Raw genomic sequence first — 24,791 nt, 5'->3', positions numbered from 1 at the left:
TGACAGAAATGTGTATCATATTTACTTTTACAAAAGAAAAATTAAACTTTGATATTCTTACCATTTTCTATGATGCAAACTTTGGTGAACACACACACATAGGTATATATGTGATTTCTTCATATGAATTAAAACAAATAAATTTATCAATTATCCCCCAACAAAAATAGAAAAACCCAGAAATGAAGCAGAAACACAAGAAATAATTTAAAATTAAAAAAATATTTTGGAAATAAAGATGAAACTAAAGGGAATAAGTATACGAATAATCACAACAAAGATTGCCTTAAAAAAAAAGAAAGTTGAAATGAAGGATAATTTTAAAAATCAAAAAGAAATTCACCATAAATTAAACATGTAACTACTTTGTGACCCAGTAATTTTACTCCTAGGCATTTATCTCAGAGCAATGAAAACTTAAATTCACCCATAAACCTATACATGAATGTTCTTAGCAGCTTTAGTTGTAAGTACCCCAAACTGGAATCAGCAAGGATGTCCCTCAACAAGTAAATGGTTAAATAAACTATGGTACAGGCATAGCTCGTTTTATTGAGCTTTGCTTTATTGTACTTTGCAGATATTGATTGCATTTTTTACAAATTGAAGGTTTGTGGCAACTCTGTGTTGAGCCAGTCTACTGGTACCATTTTTCCTATAGCACTTGCTCACTTCATATCTCTGTGTCACATTTTGTTAACTCTCGCACTATTTCAAGCCTTTTCACTATTCTTATATTTATGGTGGTCTGTGATCTTTGATGTTATTGTAATTGTTGTGGGGCACCATGAACCACACCCTTATCAGGTGGTGAACTTAATCAATAAATGCTGTATGTGTCCTAACTGCTCCACCCACCAGTCGTTCCCGCCTCTCCCTCTCCTTGGGCTTCCCTATTCCCCGAGACACAACAGTATGGAAATTAGGCCAATTAATAATCCTACAATGGCTTCTAAGTGTTCAAGTGAAAGGAGGAGTCACAAGTTTCTCACTTTAAATCAAAAGCTAGGAGTGATTAAGCTTAGTGAGGAAGGGAGGTCAAAAGCCCAGAGAGGACGAAAGGCCTCTTGCGCTAAACAGCCATGTTGTCATTGCAAAGGAAAATTTCTTGAAGGAAATTAAAAGTGCTACTCCAGTGAACTTACAATGATAATAAAGCAAAAGAGCCTTATTGCTGATGTGGAGAAAGTTTCAGTGGTCTAGATAGAAGATCAAATCAGCTACAACATTCCCTTAAGCCAAACCCTAACCCAGAGCAAGGCCCTAACTCCCTTCAATTCTGTGAAGGCTGAGAGAGGTGAGGAATCTGCAGAAGAAAAGTTTGAAGTTAGCAGAGGTTGGTTCATGAGGTTGAAACAAGGTGAAACAGCAAGTGCTGATGTAGAAGCTGTAGCAAGTTATCTAGAAGATCTAGCTAAGATAATTAGTGAAGGTGGCTACACTAAACAACAGATTCTCAGCGTAGACAAAACAGCCTCCTATTGGAAGAAGATGCCATCTAGGATTTTCATAGCTAGCGAGAAGTTAATGCCTGGCTTCAAAGCTCAAAGGACAGTCTGACTCTCTTGTTAGGGGTTAATGCAGCTGGAGACTAAGTTGAAGCCAATGCTCATTTACCATCCTGAAAATCCTAGGGCTCTTAAGAATGATGTTAAATCTACTCTGCCTGTGCTCTATAAATGGAAAAACAAAGTCTGGATAACAGCACGTCTGTTTACAACATGGTTTACTGAATATTTAAGCCCACTGTTGAGACCTACTGCTCAGAAAAAAAGCTCCTGGTTATCCAAGAGCTCTCATGGAAATGTATAATGAGATTAATGTTGTTTTCATGCCTGCTAACAAAACATCCATTCTGCAACCCAAATTCTTTTTGAAATTACCCAGGAGTAATTTCAATTCTCAAGTCTTATTACTTAAGAAATACATTCCCTAAGGCTATAGCTGTCATAGATTCCTCTGATGGATTTGGGCAAAGTAAACTGAAAACCTTCTGGAAAGGACTGACCATTCTAGATTCTGCTAAGAACATTCATGCTTCACGAAAAAAGGTAAAAATATTAACATTAACAGGAGTTTGGGAGAAGTCAAGCCCAACCCTCACTGATGACCTCTGAGAGGTTCAAGACTTTGGTGGAAGAAGTAACTGCAGATGTGGTGGAAACAGCAAGAGAACTAGAATTAAAAGTAGAGGCTGAAGATGTGACTGAATTGCTGCAATCTAAGGATAAATCTTTAAAGGATGAGGAGTTACTCCTTCTAGATGAACAAAGAAAGTGGTTTCTTGAGATGGAATCTACTCCTGGTGAAGATGCTACAAAGACTGTTGAAATGACAGCAAAGCATTTAGAATATGACATAAACTTAGTTAACAGAGTAGCGGCAGGTTTGAGAGGATCAACTCCAATTTTCAAAGAAATTCTACTGTGGGTAAAATGCTATCAAACAGCACTGCATGTTACAGAGAATTTGTTCATGAAAGGAAGAGTTAATCGATGCAGCAAACTTCAATGTTGTCTTATTTTTAAAAACTGCCACAACCATTCCAACTTTCAGCAACTACCACCCTGATTAGTCAGCAGCCATGAACATCAAGGCAAGATCCTGTATCTACCAGCAAAAAGATTACAACTTGCTGAAGGCTCAGATGGTAGCATTTTTCATGATAAAGCACTTTTTAATTAAGGTATGTATATTTTTTAGACATAATGCTATTTCACACTTAAAAGACTACAATATAGTGTAAATGTAATTTTTATATGCACTGGGAAACCAAAAAATTTGTGTGACTCACTTTATTGTGATATTAGCTTTATTGCAGTGGTCTGGAACTGAACCCACAATATCTCCAAGGTATGCCTGTACATACATACCATGGCATACTACATAGCAATAAACAGGAACAAGCTACTGATACACCTAACAATTTAGATGAATGAATCTCCAGGAAATCATGCTGAATGAAAAAGAAAAAGCCAGTTCCAAAAGGTTACATGCTATATAATTCCACATTTACAGAATATTTTGAAATGACAAAATTTTAGAAATGGAGGACAGATGAATGGTTACCAGTGCTTAGGGAGAAGCTGAAGGTGAGAGGGTAGGAGGTGGTTATAATTATAAAACGGCAACACAAGGTATCCTTGTGGTGTTAGAACTGTTCAATATCTTAATTATGGTGGTGGATACAGGAACCTACACATAGGTGATAAAATTTTATAGAACTTAACATACATGTATACAAATAAAATCAGGGAATGTATTATCAGCATCCTGGTTGTGATATTATACAATAGTTTTCTAAAATGTTACCACTGAAGGAAACTGAACAACGCATACAAGGTTTCTCTCTATATTATTTATTAGAATTGCATGTGAATCCACAATTACCTCAATTTAAAAAATAAAAAGATTAAACTAAATGTGATATCTTACGATAATACCGTGGAACAGAAAAAGGACATCAATGGAGAAATGAGTAAAATCCAAAGTATGGAGTTTAGTTAATAGTAACGCATCAGTGTTGATTTCTTAGTTTTGACAAATGCACTTTTCCACTGTAACATGCTAACATTAGAGAATACTGGGTGAGAGATATACTGAATTCTGAACTATCTTTGCATATTTTCTATAGTAAATTTAATATTGTTCCTAATGCTTTGTTTCTCTTAAAAAATTCAAAGAAATAAATAGTAAAGAAGGAATCAAGAGAAAGTGATAAATATTGCAGATAAGCAATGAGGATAATAGGATCCCCGAAAAAGAAAACCAAAGCAAAGGTACAGAACAAACGCAAAAAACAAAAGCCAAGAGCACTTATCTGAAATTTTAAAAGATCTGAAGTTACATACTGAAAGAAGCCACCAGATACCTGAGAATATCAACCCAGAATGACCAACAAGACATTCTAGTAAAATTAATGGACTTAAAAGAATTCTTTGAGGTTTAGGCTGAAATGTGACTTACAAGCAAAAAAAAAAAAAAAAGACTATGGTCAGACTTTTCAACAACAATGCTTTGCCAGAAAAAAAAATGGAGTTACAGACTTGAGATATTTAAGGAAAGAAAATGTGAGCTAAGGATTTTATTTTCAGAAAAAATGACCTTCAGATATAAAGAGCACAGACAGAATGTTACAAACTTGCAAGAAAATTAATGAAAAATTTTCCCAGGAGCCTTTCCTAAGGCATCTATTAGAGAAAAAGCTTGAGATAACCAAAATGACTAAAGAAACATCATCATAAGGACTGGTGTGAGCACTAAATATATTACTCATAGAACTAAGACTGGGATGGAGACAGCATAGTATTTAATGATTATATGCTCTGACAACATATAGGGCTCCAATTTTTAAAAAATGGGGAAAATGTAAATAGCACATACAAAAAAAAACTTATAAAAATTTTAACAACCAAAATTGGCGGTGTTCATTATCAGTATTATTATTCCTTAACTATTATATGTGCCCTGTGGAATTAAATGAGTAATTATGGGCATAGTAATTCTATCATACAGTCATTATGAAAAAAGGAGATAGACATATAACACAAAAGAAATTAAGAACCCCAAAATAAAAACTAATCTTGAATTTGAATCAAAAGTACCAGTATGAACCTATAAGGTATTTTACCTTAGCACATATATTTTCCTAGCTCTGTGCATTGAAAAAAACTATGACAAACTGAGAAGCAGTAAGTATTTCTAGTCTTGAAATACTATTCCCCGTTAAAAAAAAATTTTTTTTTAATAGGAGGGCTTCTTAGAGAAATGGCTGATTTCAATTCTGAAGCAGGAAATGGTACAAAATGAGCCTGAAACATTTTTTCATACAAAATAGCAAGGAAGCTAACAAAGACTAACATAGAGTCATGTCAAAAGGATCCAGGAGACAAACTGAAGAAGTTCCCACAGGCCAAAGGAACAACTGAGTTTCTAATAAGATTATGAATTAAATTGCAACAGATATTTAAATCCACCAAAAATGTTTAAATTCACAAGTTCATAATAATAATAAACTGGTCATCACCTGAACTAAGTATCATGAAAACTAGGTAAGTACAAGGATTTCTCTTGTCTTTTCTATTTGGACTTTGCCTTATGACTCCATGATGCAAGAGTGATTTCTATAGCTGTTGACATTAAAGGAATAACATGGAAGTGTAAAAGGATGGGCACCTCAGGCACAGTTAGGGTCTTTAGGTAGCTCAGAGGTTGGGAATCTGAGGGCAAGAGAGCCACTAAGTAGCCATGCTTAAGCTAAACGAAGAAAGATGGATCTCTGCCTCTGAAAGGCTCACTGTAGGATAGAAATGGGCAAATGCACATATAAAAATTAGTAAAGGGGAAAACATATAGTAATAAATTAATGTAAGGAATATCTGTGACTACTGGACAAGCAATGCTCTTGCTGTTGTTTTATAAAGCACCAGAATCATGAATAGCAATTTGGGAAAAGAATAAAATAAAGAGCTTCATGCCAAGGTCAGGGTTCAATAAAACATTCAGGCAAATAAAACAATCCCTCAGAGTCAATGCTGGCCACACCTTCTATAAATTCTGCCACAGGATCTCAACACTTCTGTGTTGAGGTGGCATTTAGAATTCCATGAGTCTTATTTTCTCAGTATTCACTGCTAATTGTTTTCAAAATATCTACTTGGTGTGGAGCATTATGCTAAGAACCACAAAAATATAAAAAGAAATATAAGGCATGCCCCAACCACAGAGAACCTAGTACAAAATGCATGGGAAAATAAAGTAACTGAAGACAGTGAGCACATGCCTATGACTACATGCATACGCACCACTTGCTTTGGAATTTAAATCACATTTTCCCACAGAAACAACAACACAGAAAATGGTTGTATTTCCGTATCAGTCCTCAAACTCACTCAATGCATGTTTAGCTGAGCCTCAGTAGTTTTCCTTAATTCTAAGTGATCCTCAACCAGTTTGAGAAGCTGATAGGAAATGGTGCTATATAGCTGGGAAAAGCATATGCAATACTATGATATAATTTTACAGTTAGAAAATGGAAAACCAGTTTTCATAACACAAAAAAACTTGTTTTTATTAAACAAATTTAGCAGTAAACGGTATCTATAACTTATATACACAGTACTATGTACTAAATACTACTCCAATTGCTTTACATATAATACCTTATTTATCCTCATCATTTTACTCATTTTATTTTTAAAACAACTCCAAGGAGGAGTTCTATCAATATCCCTAGTATTAAAGTGTGTAAGGCATAGGGAAGTTAAGTAATCTTCCCAGTCACAGAGCTCGACAAAGCTTCTTTACTGGTAGAGATTCAGAAGATAACCTATTTTCTGAGCAACCTCATCACCCAACATTCTTCACTGGGGCTGAAAATAGTGCTGGAGGCATGAGGGCACTCGTATACTTGTACATACTTACAGTTATATAACCACTAGACTAAAATGAAATGACTCACAGTAGTAGGGCTCTAAAGAATTCCGTATTGTTTATACCATAGATAGGCTCATTCAAGGGAACAAAGGATATTTGCACATGGATATTCACTACAGCAGTGGTTTTTGTTTGTTTTTAAGAGAGTTTATTTTTACTTTTTAAAATTTTTGGCCTCGCAGTATGCAGGATCTTAGTTCCTGGACCAGGGATCAAACCCATGCCCCCTGCAGTCGAAGCACAGAGTCTTAACCACTGGACTGCCGGGGAAGTCCCTACAGCAGTGTTTGTGATGACTAATGACTGAAAACAATATCAATGTCCATCAGTAGGGGACAGGCTAAATACATTTTGATATTTCTACAGGGGAATGCTGTACAGCCTTTTAAAAGAATGGGATAGTTTATACTTATGGATATGGGAAAAATACCTTATAGTATAAAGTGGAAAAAAAAAAGGTGTAGAATAGCAGGTATATTACGATTCAACTTGTGTGAGAGAGAAAAGGAGAGGGATATATATTACACATGTGCTTGAATATGATCAGAAATTTTCTTAAGAATAAACAAATTTTTTACAGTGCTTACTTCTGGGAAATAGGGAATGGGGAAAAGGATCAGTACATAGAGGAGAAAGAGATTTTTGTTTTTATATTATATCCTTTTGTATTGAATTTACTTTTACCAAAAGCACATACTGCTGATTTTAAATTACCTTAATTAAAAATGGAGTATTGTAGAGCTTAACATCCTTTCATATTGTGGTTCCTAACAATATACCAGTAGGTAATGATCAGTGATGAGATGTGTCCCAAATAATTTATTTCTAATAGTAGTTAAGCTAGAGAAGTTTATGAATGATTTTTTATAAACAAGAATAAAATCAACATCCTTTTAATTAATCCACTAATGTAACGGGGATAAAAAGAGAGACTTTAATATTCAAGCAGAGGGAAAAGAGAGTTATATCCTAAAGATGATTATTTTTAGAAGAGGCTGCATCTCAGAGGAATGGAGGTCCTCAATAATAATAATAATAATAAATTAAAATAAAAAGGATTCCCCCAATCTGGAAGTCCTCAGAGATGCAAACACCTTTCTCAAAAAATAAGGAAACATCTTTATGTGATCTCCAGATTGGGGTGGGAGTGTCCCAGAAAATGGGCAAGAATTTGTTTTCATCCTTTTAAATATGTATGTTTTTGTATATTTTATAAGTAATATATTTACAGTGTTATTCATACATTATTTATAATTAAATATACAGTATTTAGAGGATGGTTGCTCAAAAAAAAGTTTTATTGATAGGGCAAGCAATTAAAAATGTTTGGAAACTACTGATGTAGTCCAACAAATTTAATACAGTGAAGAGGAAAGCATTAAATGGCCATTCCATGGTCAAAGGATGAAAAGTAAAAGCTGTGAAACAGTCAGTGTACAACGTCTGCAATTTTTTGACCATTCACAATTATTCTGACCATCCAAATTTAATTACTTCATTCTTCTGAAAAGGCCTCCAGCCTTTCTGCGGGGAGTTCTCCACTGCCATCTTGCACAGAACTGTGAGAGCCTTTAAAAGCTCAGAAAGCTTCCAACTACTTCCAAAAGTGAAAGTACTTATCCAGTGATTTTTAAATATCTCTGCCCCACTCTTAAACTGTCCTCTCCGCACAGACCAACTGGAACTCTTTGAGTAAGTCAGACAAATATATTCCTCATTTGTCGAGGGGCTCATCCTCTGCTTCACACTCCTACGCACCACTCCTGTTACGCAGAATAAACATCCTCCACACCACCAAATCAAGTTCTTTTTCCTCCAAACTCTATTAAGGGTTCCCTTTCCTCTAACTGCCTGACCACCTCTGATTCCTGGGACTTTAGTGCTGATGGGATCGCAAGGATCTTCCCTCTCTCCGAATCTCTCCAGCAACTCATTAGCAGGATCATTCGTCAGGCCCTCGTTTGAGTTACTGTCGCCAATGTTTCTGCGATCTCTGCCCTCAAGACTTTTGGTTTGTCTGGGTCCCGCCTCCCCTTCCCGACACTAAGTTTGTTTAGGGCCTGAGCGCAGGGGCCTGGCAGGTTCTCTCCGACGTCAGCTGTTGCGTACACAGGTCAGCCTGAGCAGGCCGCTCAGGGAACAAGGCCGTCCTGACAGGACCGCCCGGAGCGCCTTTCCCCGTCGCTCCCGGAGGAGAAACGTCCTGGGGACGGGGTAAAGAGTGCATATGTGCCTAGAGGCTGCACAGGGCGACCCCGAAGCCATCCGGCGGGGCCAGCTGGCGGGTGGACGATTAGAACTAGGCCTGGTAGGTGAAGGGAGGCGGACTGAACGGCCGGATCCGGGACTGAATCAGGACGGGGAGGGAATCCGAGTGTGGCTGCTTTGGCAGCCCCGCGGGTCCTGTGGCGGGGGTGACCGTTACAAGGCTCAAGGAGGCGAAGAGTTGGGGAGCGTCCCCCACTCACCTGGAAGAGGCTGTCGCCGGAGGCTCCAGCTGCCCCCCTCCCAAATTTAAGCCACGTCAGCTCGGGAATCCCGTACGCGACACCTACCGCTGCAGCGCCCCGCCAAGGGACTCAACCACTGGCAGTTGGGACGGAAAAGGGGATTAGGCTATGGACCAATCAGGACTTAGCAGCCGGGCGTTACCAGGGAGACCAGGCACGCCTTGTTTGTAACTAACTCATCAACAATGACAGAGACCAATCAACGTCGGGATGTGCTCCGCTTCCTCAAAGAAACAGCCAATGGACTCTGAAGAGTAGAGGAGGGGCGGAGTCAGACGGGAGCAAGGGTTCCGGAAGAAAATCTAGGGAAGAGCCGGAAATGCCGGGAGGGCGGGCGTTCTGGTAAGGTCAGGTGTTGATGGGACGGCCGATTTCTTCTAATTCTTCCGCTGGATTGGCGGTGCCTGACCCAGCTTAGGGCTTGGGGTTTTGCTGAGACACTGCACCCCGGGAAACCAGCTGCCGTTAGGATTGTTGAATGAGCTGTGAAGGGAGTGGGGATGTGGGTTTTGCTCTTAGAGTCATAAAATATTAGAGCCAGAAGGTAGGTGGTCTAATATGACTTTTTCATTTTACTGATGAAAAATGAGAACCAGTTTAAAGTGACTTGCCCAAAGACAAACAGCAACTTACTGATGGAACTTGGGCAAGAACCTGGCGTTTGTATGAAAGGATCAGAGATGTTTCTAAGGACATGAATGAGAGAGAGAATAGTGAACACTAGGAAATGCGTTTTAGGAAGTGGGGCTTGAACTGGCCCTTAAACAGAGGTTGAGGGTTGAGGGCTTGGGTCCTGGAATGGGAGTCAGTGACTAAGGAAAGGGGGGAAAGTAGCTTACTGTGTACCAGGCACTCAGCCCACTATATGCATCCTCACCCTAGTGCTTACATAACCCTTTGAGGTTTGAACATCAGTAAGGCCTTTGCTGGCTACCCATCTAAAATTGTAGTCCCCTGTAATCACCGTGTACTGTTCTTAGACCTGGAGATATTGCTGAGACTAAGAAACAAAAGTTCCTGCCCTTTTGAAAATAATAATTTAGTGAGGAGAGAGAAAATAAACATTTGGCCTTTGGACCACACAAGTGTGAACTGCACGGGTCCACTTATACACTGATTTTTTTTTCAGTAATAAATACTACACTATCTGGCCTGGTTGAACCCGTGAACAGAACCACCTGTAAGGAAGAAACATGTATAGGGAGAACCAACTCCCTAATTTATTCTGGGGTTTACGACTACAGAGGGTCAGTGCTCCTAATTCCCATGTTGTTCAAGGGTCAACTGTAATATGGTAGATGGCAAAATGCTTAGGAAAGATGCAAGCAGAGATGGAGTATAGTGGGTGCGGGGGACTGCAATTTTAGAAAAACTGAGACCAGGCATGCTGGCTTTTGCTTCATTCTCTTGTACTTCTTAAAACTTGGAATGTAAAGGGCAGCCCTTCCAGGGCCCAACATGAGCCAGGGCTTGCAGGGCTTATTCTGCAGGCTCTCCAAGAGATTTTATTTGCGGTCAGTGAGCAAGGGAATGTTGCTGTATATCAACTGCAGCTGTTTAGGGTTGAGGCACCCAGCTGACTGCATCAACAGCTGAAATTGCTCCCTGATGATGTGCAGACCTTTCATGTAGCTGGTCTCTGTGAGTTATATTTAAATACAGTCATTAAATAAAATCCTCACTAATCAGGATTCCCTAGTGGTAAAGAAGTCTAAATTATGAGATCTGGATTTTGTATGAAAGTATCTGTGTATACTTGTCCACAGAGGTCTGGGTCTTTATCTATATTCCCCTAGGACAGCAAAAATCCCAGAAGGATCCAGAGTGTACCCAATACTCAAAGCCTAAGAAAAGACTGTTCTGAAATCCCTAGCCCTCATAAGTAGTAAGTCATGGGTGTCTCCTCTGGAAGTGCAGAGATGCCTGTGCATACTTTGGTGCCCATTTCTTGACTAGGGCCTGCCTACAGAATGCAGCCACAGTAGACGGGACTGGTGTCCCACCTACATTGAGGACAGAGGGACTGCTGCTGTGTGAATTGTTTGGGCTTTGTTCTGGTGTCCCAAGGAGGCCAATATGACATGGGGTAGATTTCAGGCCATTTGTCTCCATGTCGCAGTTGGTAGTCATCCTTCATGCCAATTAACTCCTAGAAACAGATGCCAGAGGAAGCTCTTTACAGGAATTAGGACTTTTGTTCTCCTGACTTTCCTCCTGGGAATGTCAGCACTCCTGATTAAGCACTAGACCCATGGAGAGACTGAGCTGACTTTAGGAAAACTGAGACCAGGCCTGATGACTTCCAGCTTCCTGCACTCCTTAAAACTTGAAATGTACAGCAGCCCTTGATGTGTTTTTTTCCAGCCCAGCTCCAGTTTTTGCTCTCCATGGGTCCCTGTAGATAGTCTATCTTTGACGATGGAAGAGATTAGGATTTGGGGGCTCTTCTGTCTGTGGAGCTGCAGGTGTCTCCTTGCCTCCTGCTGGATGAACTTTGGGATGGGGACCAAGGATGGCAGGTTGTTTCTTGAGAAGGCTATAAGTGTGGAATGAGTAGATGTCCTGATTCAGCTTCTCAGAGGCATCAGAGATGCCTGAGGGATACAGAAACTTGCTGATTTATGCTCTTATCTTGATATTAAGGCCTTGATATGAAGGTCTTTCAGCTCTTGCTGGGCATCCTCAAGCAGCAGCGGTTTTGCCCAAAGGTGGGTAGGGCTAAGCAGGAACCCTGGCACATGGGAGAACAGGAGAGCTGAAGAGACCAGGCATTCTTGCCTGGAAGATGGCAAGAGTTGTCTCCCAGCTCTTGCTAGGATCTGCTCCTCTGACAGTTGAAGAAGAAACCACTGTTAAAACTCCCCCTGTGTCTTCAGGGGCTAGAGATGCTATAACTGTTTGACTCAAAGGCCTGGAATAATCCAGGCTCCAGGAGAATTGATTGAGCCCTCTTCTAACTTCAAGAGTCTTCCCCCACAGAATCAGCAGGCTCTGGATACTTCATGGAACATGTGGAGCCAGGCAGAAAATCTTGGAAGCCCTGGTGGGCAAAGGGTGGGAATGGCTGAAACAAGTGGGATTATTCTCTATAGGGGATGAAGCCACAGTAGTTTGTAGAGGAGAAGCAACATTTATGCCACAAGAACTCAGTTACTATTTCTATATGAATTGTTACTGAGCATTTACAATATATGAGGAAGTCATATGGGGAGCAGTGGTGACTTTCTCATCCTGAGGCACCTAGAGCCAAGGGCATGAGGAACCTGAAATCAAAGAGAAGAAAATTCCTAGGAGATGTAACCATACAGCTCTTATTCAGCATTGATTCAACAAATACTTACTAAGCACAGACCATGTGTCAGGCACTTTATGTGGCTTATTTTTTATCTGGGATCTAAGAATAAATCTCGGGCCTTTAAAGCAGGCTTTGTGATGGAGACTTCTCTAGCCCATCAATTTGAAGAATGTTCTTATCATGTATCTTAGGGGATGTGGTAGGCCCCTTTTTTGGAGAACTCCCAAGTACTATAAAAGTCCCTCAGGATACAACTATATTTAATGGTTAATACACTAGCACGAAGAGGTCACTAGGACTCAAGTTACATATCAAATTGGCATCTCTGATATGCTTCATAGGTACTTTCAAGGACTGTATCACTAAAGCCTACCCTCATCAATATTCCTAGTTTAGAATATCAAAAAGTTTAACATAGTTACCCCACTACTGCTGGTATAACTAATAAATTTGCATGTAGAGCAGATATTGTGAGGAAGTCTGTAGACCTCCTAAACATCTCTAAATTGTCCTAGGTGTGTCCTGCTCAATGAACTCGCCTTGATCTTTATTAGAAGATTTCTTTAACAATTAAGAGATTTTCTGCATTTATTACTTTAGAGTTCTGCGCATGCTGTTTAGGAAGGTGTATTCAACCTAGAGTCAAAACTAAGATATTAACAGGTTTTGTATAACCAGCAGTTAACAGTCTCTCTTCTGATCTCTGAAGGAAGTGCAGCCCTAGCCTTTTTCTCCTGCTTCATTCCTCTCAGCCCTCAAGATGACCAACCTTCTAATTTCCTTGGCTTACACACATTTTAATTAGGCTGACAGGCACAAGAAATACAGGCTGATTAATATGAGTGAAAGATTTGGCTGCATAATATATAGACCCAGTAATAAGACACCTTTTAGGACTCCTGTAGGGACACAGGTGTTGAGTCTCTGCTCCCTTGGAGACTCTTTTCCATTAAGATACATGACTTCTTTATGCCTGTGTAATGCTGAGGGTTGCACATTCTAGAGACAGCCATCTAGGACCTTGCCTCAACTCGCTCTCTCTTTTTTCTGTAATATTTATTTATTTATTTGGCTATGCCAGGTCTTAGTTGCAGCACACGGGATCTTCGTTGTGGTGTGCGAGATCTTTAGTTGCAGCATGCAGGATCTTTTACTTGTGGCATGAGGGATCTAGTTCCCTGACCAGGAATTGAGCCCGGGCCCCCTGCAATGGAAGGATGGTGTCTTAACCACTGGATCACCAAGAAAGTCCCTCAACTCTCTTGTCCTCTCTATGTCATATGGGCATCCTATGAAGCCAATTTATTCATTCCATATTTATTACTTTAACTTGATCTATTTTTTAATCTTTCTATTCTGCCTATTAGATATTTTTTTGAGTATATTACATGAGAATTCAAAGCACTTAAAATTGCTTGGGTCTCTTAATGGGAAGGCAAGACTGCTTTTCCATGTGTGCTAGCCAAATCTTCACACAACAAATAGTTACCAAGTGCCTTCTTCATAATACATTGGTTGAATAGATATACTGTTTTTTCATTCCCTCTTCATGGAACACTCCCCTTCTACTCCTTGAGCTGCCCAATTCATTCTTTTTTTTAATCATAAAATTCTTTTCTATCCACTTTATATTTTATTTCCTATATTTAAAAAATTTTTAATTTTATATTGGAGTATAGCCAATTAACAATATTGTGATAGTTTCAGGTACACAGCGAAGCAACTCAGCCATACATATACATGTATACATTCTCCCCCAAACTCCCCTCCCATCCAGGCTGCCACATAACATTGAGCAGAGTTCCCTGTGCTATACAGTAGGTCCTTGTTGGTTATCCATTTTAAATATAGCAGTGTGTACACGTCGATCCCAAACTCCCTAACTATCCCTTCCCCCCACCCTTCCCCCCAGTAACTGTAAGTTGTTCTATAGGTCGATGAGTCTGTTTCTATTTTCCAAATAAGTTCACTTGTATCATACCTTTTTAGGTTCCACATATAAGGGATATCATATGATATTTCTCTTTCTCTATCTGACTTACTTCACACAGTATGACAATCTCTAGTTCCATCCATGTTGCTGCAGATGGCATTATTTCATTCTTTTTAATGGCTGAGTAATATTCCATTGTATATATGTACCACATCCTCTTTATCCATTCCTCTGTCAGTGGACATTTAGGTTGCTTCCATGTCTTGGCTATTGTAAACAGTGCTGCAATGAACATTGGGGTACATGTATCCTTTCGGACCATGTTTTTCTCTGGATATGTGCCCAGGAGTGGGATTGCAGGGTCATATGGTAGCTCTGTTTTTAGTTTTTTAATGAACTGTTCTCCATACTGTTCTCGAAAGCGGCTGTACCAATTTACATTCCCACCAGCAGTGTAGGAGGGGGTCCCTTCTCTCCAAACCCTCTCCAGCATTTACTGTTTGTGGATTTTTTGATGATAGCCATTTTGACTGGTGTGAGGTGATATCTCATAGTTATTGCATTTCTCTAATAATTAGTGATGTTGAACATCTTTTCATGTGCCTCTTGGCAATCTGTATGTCTTCTTTGGAAAAATGTCTATTTAGGTCTTCTGCCCATTTTTTGATTGGGTTGTTTGTTTTGAGGATATTAAGCCTCATGAACTCTTTGTAAATTTTGGAGTCTAATCCCTTGGCAGTCACATCATTTGCAAGTATTTTCTCCCACTCTGTGGGTTGTCTTGTCATTTTGTTTATGGTTTCCTTTGCTGTGCAAAAGCTTTTGAGTTTAATTATGTCCCATTCGTTTATTTTTGTTTTTATTTCCATTATTCTGGGGGACAAATTGAAAAAAATATTGCTGCGATTTATGTCAGAGAGTGTTCTGCCTATGTTTTCCTCTAGGAGTTTTATAGTGTCTGGTCTCACATTTAGGTCTTTAATCCATTTTGAGATTATTTTTGTGCATAGTGTTAAAGAATTATCTAATTTCATTTTTTTAGTGTAGCTGTCCAGTTTTCCCAGCTCCATTTGTTGAAGAGACTGTCTTTCCACCATTGTGTAGTCTTGCCTCCATTGTCATAGATTAATTGACCATAGGTGTGTGGGTTTACTTCTGGGCTTTCTATCCTGTTCCATTGATCTATGTTTCTATTTTTGTGCCAGTACCATACTGTTTTGATGACTATAGCTTTGTAGTATAGTCTGAGGCCAGGGAGTCTGGTTCCTCCAGCTCTGTTTTTCTTTCTCAAGGTTGCTTTGGCTATTCAGGGTCTTTTGTGTCTCCATACAAATTTTATGATTTTTTGTTCTACTTCTGTGAAAAATGCCATTGGTAATTTGATAGGAATTGCATTGAATCTGTAGATTGCCTTGGGTAGTATACTCATTTTGATAATATTGATTCTTCCAAACCAAGAACGTGGTATATTTTTCCATCTGTTTGTGTCTTCTTTGATTTCTTTCATCAGTGTCTTATAGTTTTCAGAGCACAGGTCTTTTGTCTCTGTAGGTAGGTTTATTCCTACGTATTTTACTCTTTTCGATGCGATGCTAAATGGGATTGTTTCTTGAATTTCTGTTTCTGATCTTTCATTGTTAGTGTATAGAAATGCAACAGATTTCTGTTTATTAATTTTGTAACCTGCAATGTTACCAAATTCATTGATGAGCTCTAGTAGTTTTCTGGTAGCATCTTTAGGATTTTCTATGTATAGTATCATGTCATCTGCAAACAGTGACAGTTTAACATCTCCTTTTCCAGTTTGGATTCCTTTTATTTATTTTTCTTCTCTGATTGCCATAGCTAGGACTTCCAAAACTATGTTGAATAAAAGTGGCAATTGGGCTTCCCTGGTGGCGCAGTGGCTGAGAGTCCGCCTGCCGATGCAGGGGACACGGGTTGGTGCCCCGGTCCGGGAAGATCCCACATGCCGCGGAGTAGCTGGGCCCGTGAGCCATGGCCGCTGGGCCTGCGTGTCCGGAGCATCTGCTCCGCAATGGGAGAGGCCACAACAGTGAGAGGCCTGCATACCGCAAAAAAAAAAAAAGTGGCAAGAGTGGACATTCTTGTCTTCTTCCTGATCTTAGAGGAAATGCTTTCAGCTTTTCACCATTGAGTATGATGTTAGCTGTAGGTTTGTTGTATATGGCCTTTATTATGTTTAGGTATATTCCCCTCTATGTCCACTTTCTGGAGAGTTTTTATCATAAATCTGTGCTGGATTTTGTCAAAAGCTTTTCTGCATCTGTTGAGATGATCATATGGTTTTTATTCTTCAATTTGTTGATGTGGGGTATCACACTGATTGATTTGTGGATATTGAAAAATCCTTTGATCCCTGGGATAAATTCCACTTGATCATAGTGTATGATTCTTTAAATGTATTGTTGGATTCGGTTTGCTAGTATTTTGTTGAGAATTTTTGTGTCTGGGTTCATCAGTGGTATTGGCCTGTAATTTTCTTTTTTTGTGGTATCTTTGTCTGGTTTTGGTTTCAGGGTGATGGTGGCCTCATAGAATGAGTTTGGGAGTGTTTCTCCCTCTGCTATATTTTGGAGGAGTGTGAGAAGGATAGGTGTTATCTCTTCTCTAAATGTTTGATAGAATTTGCCTCTGAAGCCATCAGGTCCTGGACTTTTGTTTGTTGAGGGTATTTTAATCACAGTTTCAATTTCAGTGCTTGTGATTAGTCTGTTCATATTTTCTATTTTTTCCAGCTTCAGTCTTGGGAGACTGTACCTTTCTAAGAATTTGTCCATTTCTTCCAGGTTGTCATTTTATTGGCATATAGTTGCTTGTAGTAGTCTTTTATGATCCTTTGTATTTCTGTGGTGTCAGTTGTATCTTCTCCTTTTTCATTTCTAATTTTATTGATTTGAGTCCTTGCCCTTTTTTTCTTGATGATTCTGGCTAAATGTTTATCAATTTTGTTTTTCTTTTCAAAGAACCAGCTTTTAGTTTCATTGATCTTTGCTATTGTTTTCTTTGTCTCTATTTCATTTATTTCTGCTCTGATCTTTATGATTTCTTTCCTTCTACTAACTTTGGGGTTTGTTCTTCTTTCCCTAGTTTCTTTAGGTGTAAGCTTAGGTTGTTTATTTGAGATTTTTCTTGTTTCCTGAGGTAAGATTTTATTGCTATAAACATCCCTCTTAGAACTGCTTTTGCTGCATCCCATAAGTTTTGGATCATTGTGCTTTCATTTTCATTTGTCTCTAGGTATTTTTTAATTTCTTCAGTGATCCATTGGTTGTTTAGTAGCATATTGTTTAGCCTCCACGTGTTTGTGTTTTTTATAGTTTTTTTTTTCTTGTAGTTTATTTGTAATCTCATAGTGTTGTGATCAGAAGAAATGCTTGATATGATTTCAGTTTTCTTAAATTTAAGGTTTGTCTTGTGGCCCGGCATATAGTCAATCCTGGAGAATGTTCCATGTGCACTTAAGAAGAATATGTGTTCTGCTGCTTTGGGATGGAATGTTCTATCAATTAAGTCCATCTGGTCTAATGTGTCACCTAAGGCCTGTGTTTCCTTATTGATTTTCTGTCTGGATGATCTTTCCATTGATAAAAATGGCTTCTTAAAGTGCCCCACTATTATTGTGTTACTGTCAATTTCTCCCTTTATGGCTGTTAGTATCTGCCTTATATATTTAGGTGCTCCTTTGTTGAGTACATATATATTTATAATTGTTATGTCTTCTTCTTGGATTGATCCCTTGATCATTATGTAGTGTCCTTCTTTGTTTTTTATAACAGTCTTTATTTTAAAGTCTATTTTGTCTTATATGAGTATTGCTACTCCAGCTTTCTTTTGATTTCCATTTGTGTGGAATACCTTCTTCCATCCCCTCACTTTCAGCCTGTATGTGTTCCTAGGTCTGAGGTGGGTCTGTGTTAGACAGCATATACACGGGTCTTGCTTTTGTATCCACTCAGCCAGTCTGTGTCTTTTGGTTGGTGCATTTAATCCATTTACATTTAAGGTAATTATCGATACATGTATTCCTATGGCCATTTTCTTAATTGTTTTGTGTTTGTTTTTGTAGGTCTTTTTTCTTCCCTTCCTCTTTTGTTCTCTTCTCTTATAGTCTGATGAACATCTGTAGTGTTGTGTTTGGGTTGCTTTTTCTTTTTCATGTGTGTATCTGTTGTAGTTTTTGGGTTTACTGTTCCCATGAGGTTTTGCTATAACAGTGTATATATGTACAAGGTATTTTTGTAGTTGCTAGTCTCTTTCCCACCTAGAGGAGTTCCTTTAACATTTGTTGCAAAGCTGGTCTGGTGGTGCTGAATTCTCTTAGCTTTTGCTTGTCTGTAAAGCTTTTGATTTCTCCATCAAATCTGAATGAGAGACTTGCTGGGTAGAGTATTCTTGGTTGTAGATTCTTCTGTTTCATCACTTTAAATATTTCCTTGCCACTCCCTTCTGGCTTGCAGAGTTTCTGCTGAGAAATCAGCTGATAATCTTATGGGGATTCCCTTGTATGTTATTTGTCATATTTCCCTTGTTGCTTTTAATATTTTTTTGTCTTCAATTTTTGTCAATTTTTTTACTATGTGTCTCAGTATGTTCCTCCTTGGGTTTCTCCTGCCTGGGACTCTCTGCCCTTCCTGAACTTGGTTGACTGTTTCCTTTCCCATGCTAGGGAAGTTTTCAGCTATTATCTCTTCAAATATTTTCTCAAGTCCTTTCTCTCTCTCTTCTCCTTCTGGGACCCCTATAATGTGAATGTTGGTTTATTTAATGTTGTCCCAGAGGTCTCTTAGGCTGTCTTCATTTCTTTTCATTCTTTTTTCTTTATTCTATTCCATGGCAGTGATTTCCACTATTCTGTCTTCCAGGTCACTTATCCATTCTTCTGCCTTATTTATTCTGCTGTTGATTCCTTATAGTGTATTTTTCATTTCAGTTATTGTATTGTTAATCTCTGTTTGTTCTTTAGTTCTTCTAGATCTTTGTTAAACATTTCTTGCATCTTCTCAGTCTTTGCCTCCATTCTTTTTCTGAGACCCTGGATCATCTTCACTATCATTATTCTGAACTCTTTTTCTGGACAGTTGCCTATCTCCACTTCATTTAGTTGTTTTTCTGGGGTTTTATCTTGTTCCTTCATCTGGGACATAATCCTCTGCCATTTCATTTCATCTAACTTTCTGTAATTCACTCAGTTCATTCTTTAGTTCATTTCTTTGAGGGACTTCTTCTGGTCATCTCCCAGACTAAGTTAATGACTCTCATATACACATCATTTCCTGCAAAATAATAGTCATCACAGTTTAAATCATTTACTTGTTTAATGTTTATCTCTTCTATTGGAACATAAGCTTCATTAGCAGAGACTGTATGTGCCTTCTGCATCTAGCACAGCATCTTTTACGTCATAGATGCTTATAGGTATTCATTGAATGAATAGTATCTTAGAGTTTAAAATCTCTGATGTAATAGACACTTTGTCAAACACTGAGAACTCAGTCTTCAACAATTATTATTTGAGCACCTCAAAGTGCATAAATAACAGTTGAGGGACTAAAAAAAATTATAGGGCACCATCCCAGCCCTCAAGAGATGTTCCATAAAGGAGATGGGCCATTTTCATGCAACAAATTAAATACCTACATAAATCTCAAGTACAAAAAGAGTGAGTGAATGAATAGATGATTAATTGAAATGAATAAGTGGTTCATTTTAGAGTTGTATAGACCTGGATTTAAACTTGGGCAAGTTAGTCAATGTCTCACAGCTTCAGTTTTCACATCTATAGAATGAAAATTATAAATGTTCCTATCTTGTAGGGTTCTTGTAAGAAATAAATGAAATAATGATCATAAAATACTTAGTAGAGTCAGGCACTTATCACACAATAAATGTCAACTATTTATTGCAATAGTTGCAGTTAAATGCAAGAGCAGCAGTTGTAGGAGAAAGAGTAGGAGTAGGATTAGGAGTAGGAGTAGTATAGTTAGGTTCCTGAAAAGAGGCAAGGTGGGATGATTTGATGAAGGGTCTATGAATAGCATATCCTTACATTCTCAGATAGACTAGGTAAGGAACAAACTGTTAAAGACTAATGCTGCAAGATTATCTTAGATCAGGAGTTCTTAAACTTTTGGGTTTCAGGACCACCTAATATACTTAAATTAATGATGACTCTGTATTAGCATTCTCTAGAAAAAACAGAACGAATACATCTTTTTTATAGATATATAGTTATATATAAGAAGAGATTTAGTATAGAAATTGGCTCACTGGTTAAGGAGGATAAGTCCCACAATCTGCCTTCTGCAAACTGGAGAACCAGGAAAGCCAGTGGTATAATTTAGTCCCAGTCCAAAGGCCTGAATACTAGGGGAGTCAGTGGTGTAACTCCCAGTCTCAGGCCAAAGGCTTGAGAACTGGGGGACTGCTGGTATAAGTCCCAGAGTCTGAAGGGCCTGAAAACCAGAAGCTACTATATCTGACATCCTAGCTCAGAAAGAGACAATAAGAATTCACTCTTCTTTCACCATTTTTGTTCTATTTGGGCCCTCAACAGATCGGATGATGCATGCCCACATTGGTGAGGGCAGATTTTCTTTACTCAGTCTATTGATTCAAATGCTAATCTCTTCCAGAAACACAGACACACCCAGAAATAATGTTTTACCATCTGTCTTGGCATCCCTTAGCCTAGTCAAGTTGACACATAAAATTAACCATCACAGATCCCACTGAACTTTTGTTTAGGTAGATTATATCCAGTGATGTGCTGGTAAATGTTTAACAACTGGGGTAAATGTTTCTTCAAGGGTAAAATTTTAGACATGTACCATTTACTGATTTCTGTGGTATAGGCACACCCACCATGTCTGACTTCAAACTACTAATATATCGTCACTGAATGTGCAGAAATGTTGAGAAACACACACACACACACACACACACACACACACACACACGGTATTTCCCATATAGGGATACAGTAGATATAATACTTTCAAATACGATTTACTGAACTGTCAGTTTATGTAATTTTATTTTTTTATTTTTTTGTAATTTTATTTTTAATAATACCTTTTAACTAAGTAATATTGGTATGTATTCAAATGTGAGTTCATATTAATATATAAAGTTGAAGTTTAATAAAATTAATTTTTACTCCTTTATCAAGAACATTCTTAAGTGAAGGTCATCTTTTGTTTTCAATACTGTGAATGCCTGGCTATGAAGAATGCAATGGTTACTGCTAACAGTCGGGTGCCTCTGCCTTGATTTGTGCCAGCAGTTTCACCACCATTGCTTTTGTACTATCATTGCAAATATTGACACAGTGTAAAAGGCAAATAACATCTTAGTATTATGATGAAAATAGTTTTGACTCTTCAGTAAGTGAAGGGGTCTCAGGACAACCCCCTACAGGGATCCATAAGCACACATTGAAAATCATTGTTTTATACTGTAGACTCCTTAAGGGAAAAGGTTGACTTTAATTTTTAAAAAATTATATTGCTTATGTTATATAATTTGAAACTCATTAACCCAACTACAACATGCAGATGTACAACTCTCCAAACATTTTTTAGTCTTACAGACATTAGGTATTTATCAGTTAACGTTTGCCTACAGAACACAAGCTCTTCAGTTCCTCTATTTGCTGACCAAGAAACTGTAGAACCTCTCTTCAAAAAACCCATTGAAGAAGTAAAGTAGAATGTTTAAAATTTTATTAAGAAATAGGAAATATGTTTTTTTGGAAGTATAACTTTTAAGCCCTTTAATTCATATGAATGTGTTAGAGTGGCTATGTAGATATAGTTTTGTTACCATGAATGTTCTCGACACTTTGGCAAAGAAGAAGTAGGCCTTTGAGAACATCATATTTTCCTCATTTCTTTGAGACATGTACAAACTCAAGTAAATACATTCAAAGTCAGAAATAGACATTTAAAAACAAACTGGCCTAATATTTCCATATGGTTGCTTTTATTTTAAATGTAAATGTGACCTATGAGAGTGAGTCCTATAAATGCTTTTTTTCCCAGATCTTATTTTAAATGTAGAGCTTTTCTGTCATCCTTTGAGACTTTACATATCCCCATTACTTATATGAATTATTTCACAACAGTCCTAAATAGGAAATGATTAAGAGTCTATGGAAAAACCACAGCCATGAATCCATGGTATGTTCACTGAATCATCCAAATGGTAGGGTTTCTATTTTCTCAGATGCTGTTGTCTTCAATCAGATGCCTGCCATCACCCAGATTCCTTAATCGAGATATTTATTTCTTCATACCAGCTTTGACTGTCTAATATCCTTTCATTGCACCCTGCAGGACTCTTAAACATTCCTTGCCAGGCAGGTGTAGTGATAATCAACTTCCTCAGCTTTTGTTAATCCATGAATGTCTTAATTTCTCTCACACTCTTGAAGCACAGGCTCTGGACGCGCAGGCTCAGCAGCCAAGGCTCACGGGCCCAGCCGCTCCGCGGCATGTGGGATCTTCCTGGACCGCGGCACGAACCCGTGTCCCCTGCATAGGCAGGCAGACTCTCAACCACTGTGCCACCAGGGAAGCCTGGGATTCTTGTTTGACAGGTTTTTTCTCTTAGCACATTGAATATATTGGCCCACTGCTTTCTGGCCTCCAACGTTTCTGATAACAAATCTGCTGATATTTTATTGAGGATCCCTTGTATGTGACAAGTCACTTCTCTTTTGCTGCTTTTGAGATTCTCTATCTTTGACAGTAAATTAACTTCTAAATTGATTAAAAATAAGAAAAAATCTTTTATATTTACTTTTTACAATTTCCCTCACTTCTTTTCTTTGTGTAGATCTAATTTCTATCTTGTATCCTGTTCCTTCTTTTAAAAAATCTTAGTTTTTCCTTTATGATCAGCTTTGTTTTTCTGGAAAAAATCTTTATTTTGCCTTAATTTTTTGAAAGATATTATTGCTGTATATGGAATTCTGGGTTGATAGTTTTTTCTATCAGCATTCTAAAGATGTCATTTCCATTGTCTTCAGGCTTTTATAGTTTCTGATGAGAAGTCTATTGAAACTCATATTTGTTCCTTGGTATAAAATTTTCCTTTTTCTCTGCTCTCGTGATTTTCTATTTATCTTTGATTTGAAGCAATGTGACTATGATGTATTTAGGTGTGCTTTTACATTTGTAACATAATTGTTTTTTATCCTGCTTGAGGTTCTCTGGGATTCTTGAATCTGTTTCATTAATTTTTCAAAAATCCTTGGCCATTTTTACTTCATCTATTTCTACCTCATTTCTCTTTCTTCTACTTCTGGGACTTCAATTACTTGCATGTCATATTGTTTGATATTGTCTCCTAGCTCTTGGAGGCTCTATTCTCCTTACTTCCCCACCCCTCATTTTTTTCTTTTCTCTTGGTGTTTCTGTTTGGAAAATTTCTATTGATGTATTGGCAAAGTTACCTATTCTTTATTCAATTCTAGTCTGCTAATGAGCCTGTCAAAGAACTGCTAATAAACGTAACCTCTGATATTGTGCTTTTGCTAGCATTTCCACTAATCTATTTTAAAAGCTTCCATCTCTGTGAAATTCCCCATTTGTTTTTGCACGTTGTTTACTTTTACATTTTGTCTTTTATTAATCACAGTTATTAAGGTATTTTTTTGTGAGTTCCAATATCTGAGTCATCTCTGAATCTCTGAATCTGAATCTTTTGTCATTTCGACAAAAGTTTTTTTTTTTCCCAGCTTTTTAGTGTGTCTCAATTTTTGACTAAACGTCATACATGTATAGAACAGAAAGGACTAAGGTAGATACTGCTTATGCCCAGATATGGGTACATCTCTCTTTATATCAGACAGTTAATGTGGGGTTGTTGTACAGTAAAGAATTTGTTCTTTGCCTCGAGTTCCTGCAATGGGGCTTCTAAACCCTTGGAATTTCCTGAGCGATAGGAGTGTCTTTAATCTTTGTGGTGGGCTCAAAGGGATTAGAGTTTTGAGGCTTCGAGCCACATGATATCAGCCTGACCTTCTGACCACTGGAGAGGTGTCAGGGGCTGGAGATTGCTTTCTGTCACATGGCCAGTGGTACAATTAATCATGCCTATGTAATGAAACTCCAGTAAAAACTCTGAACATTAAGGGTCATTTGAACTTCCTGGTTGGTGAGCACATCAGTGTGCCAAGATGGTGATGCATCCTGATTCCATGGGGAGAAGGCATGGAAGCTCCATGTTTGGGATCCTCCAAGACCTTGCCCTAAGTGTTCTTTACTTGGCTAAACCTTATTTGTATCATTACAGCAAAACTAGTCATAAGTATAATGTTTCCTGAGTTCTCTGGTTTATCCTAGAGAATTATCAAACCTGATAGGTTTGCGGGAACCCCCAAATTTGTGGTAAGTTGGTCAGAAGTGTGGGCAGTCTGGGTATATCTAAATTTATGAGGGAATTTTGTTGGGGACTATGACCTCAACTTTGGAGTTTGCATTAACTCCAGTGGATAATATTATATCACACACAGCCAAAAAGTACATGAAAAGGTACTCTGCATCACTAATCATCAGGGAAATGCAAATCAAAACCACAATGAGATATCACC

The 24,791-nt window shown here is 38.2% G+C and overlaps 1 protein-coding gene across 11 annotated transcripts in view; it reads right to left on the bottom strand.

The window, feature by feature from the left end:
* Window positions 1-9,013, bottom strand: part of GOLGB1 (golgin B1) — an 87,092-nt gene extending 78,079 nt beyond the window's left edge. For all 11 annotated transcript variants that reach the window (XM_019922633.3, XM_019922634.3, XM_033855776.2 and 8 more), the window contains exon 1: window positions 8,904-9,013. The gene's annotated coding sequence lies outside the window, so the exon portion shown is untranslated. The remainder of the gene's footprint in view (window positions 1-8,903) is intronic.
* Between the last annotated feature and the right edge of the window lie 15,778 nt (window positions 9,014-24,791).

The sequence above is a fragment of the Tursiops truncatus genome, chromosome 4 (assembly GCF_011762595.2).
Source record: "Tursiops truncatus isolate mTurTru1 chromosome 4, mTurTru1.mat.Y, whole genome shotgun sequence".
NCBI classification, from domain to species: Eukaryota; Metazoa; Chordata; class Mammalia; order Artiodactyla; family Delphinidae; genus Tursiops; species Tursiops truncatus.
Note: the sequence above shows the minus strand (reverse complement) of the source record. Positions and strands in the feature narration are given on the sequence as shown.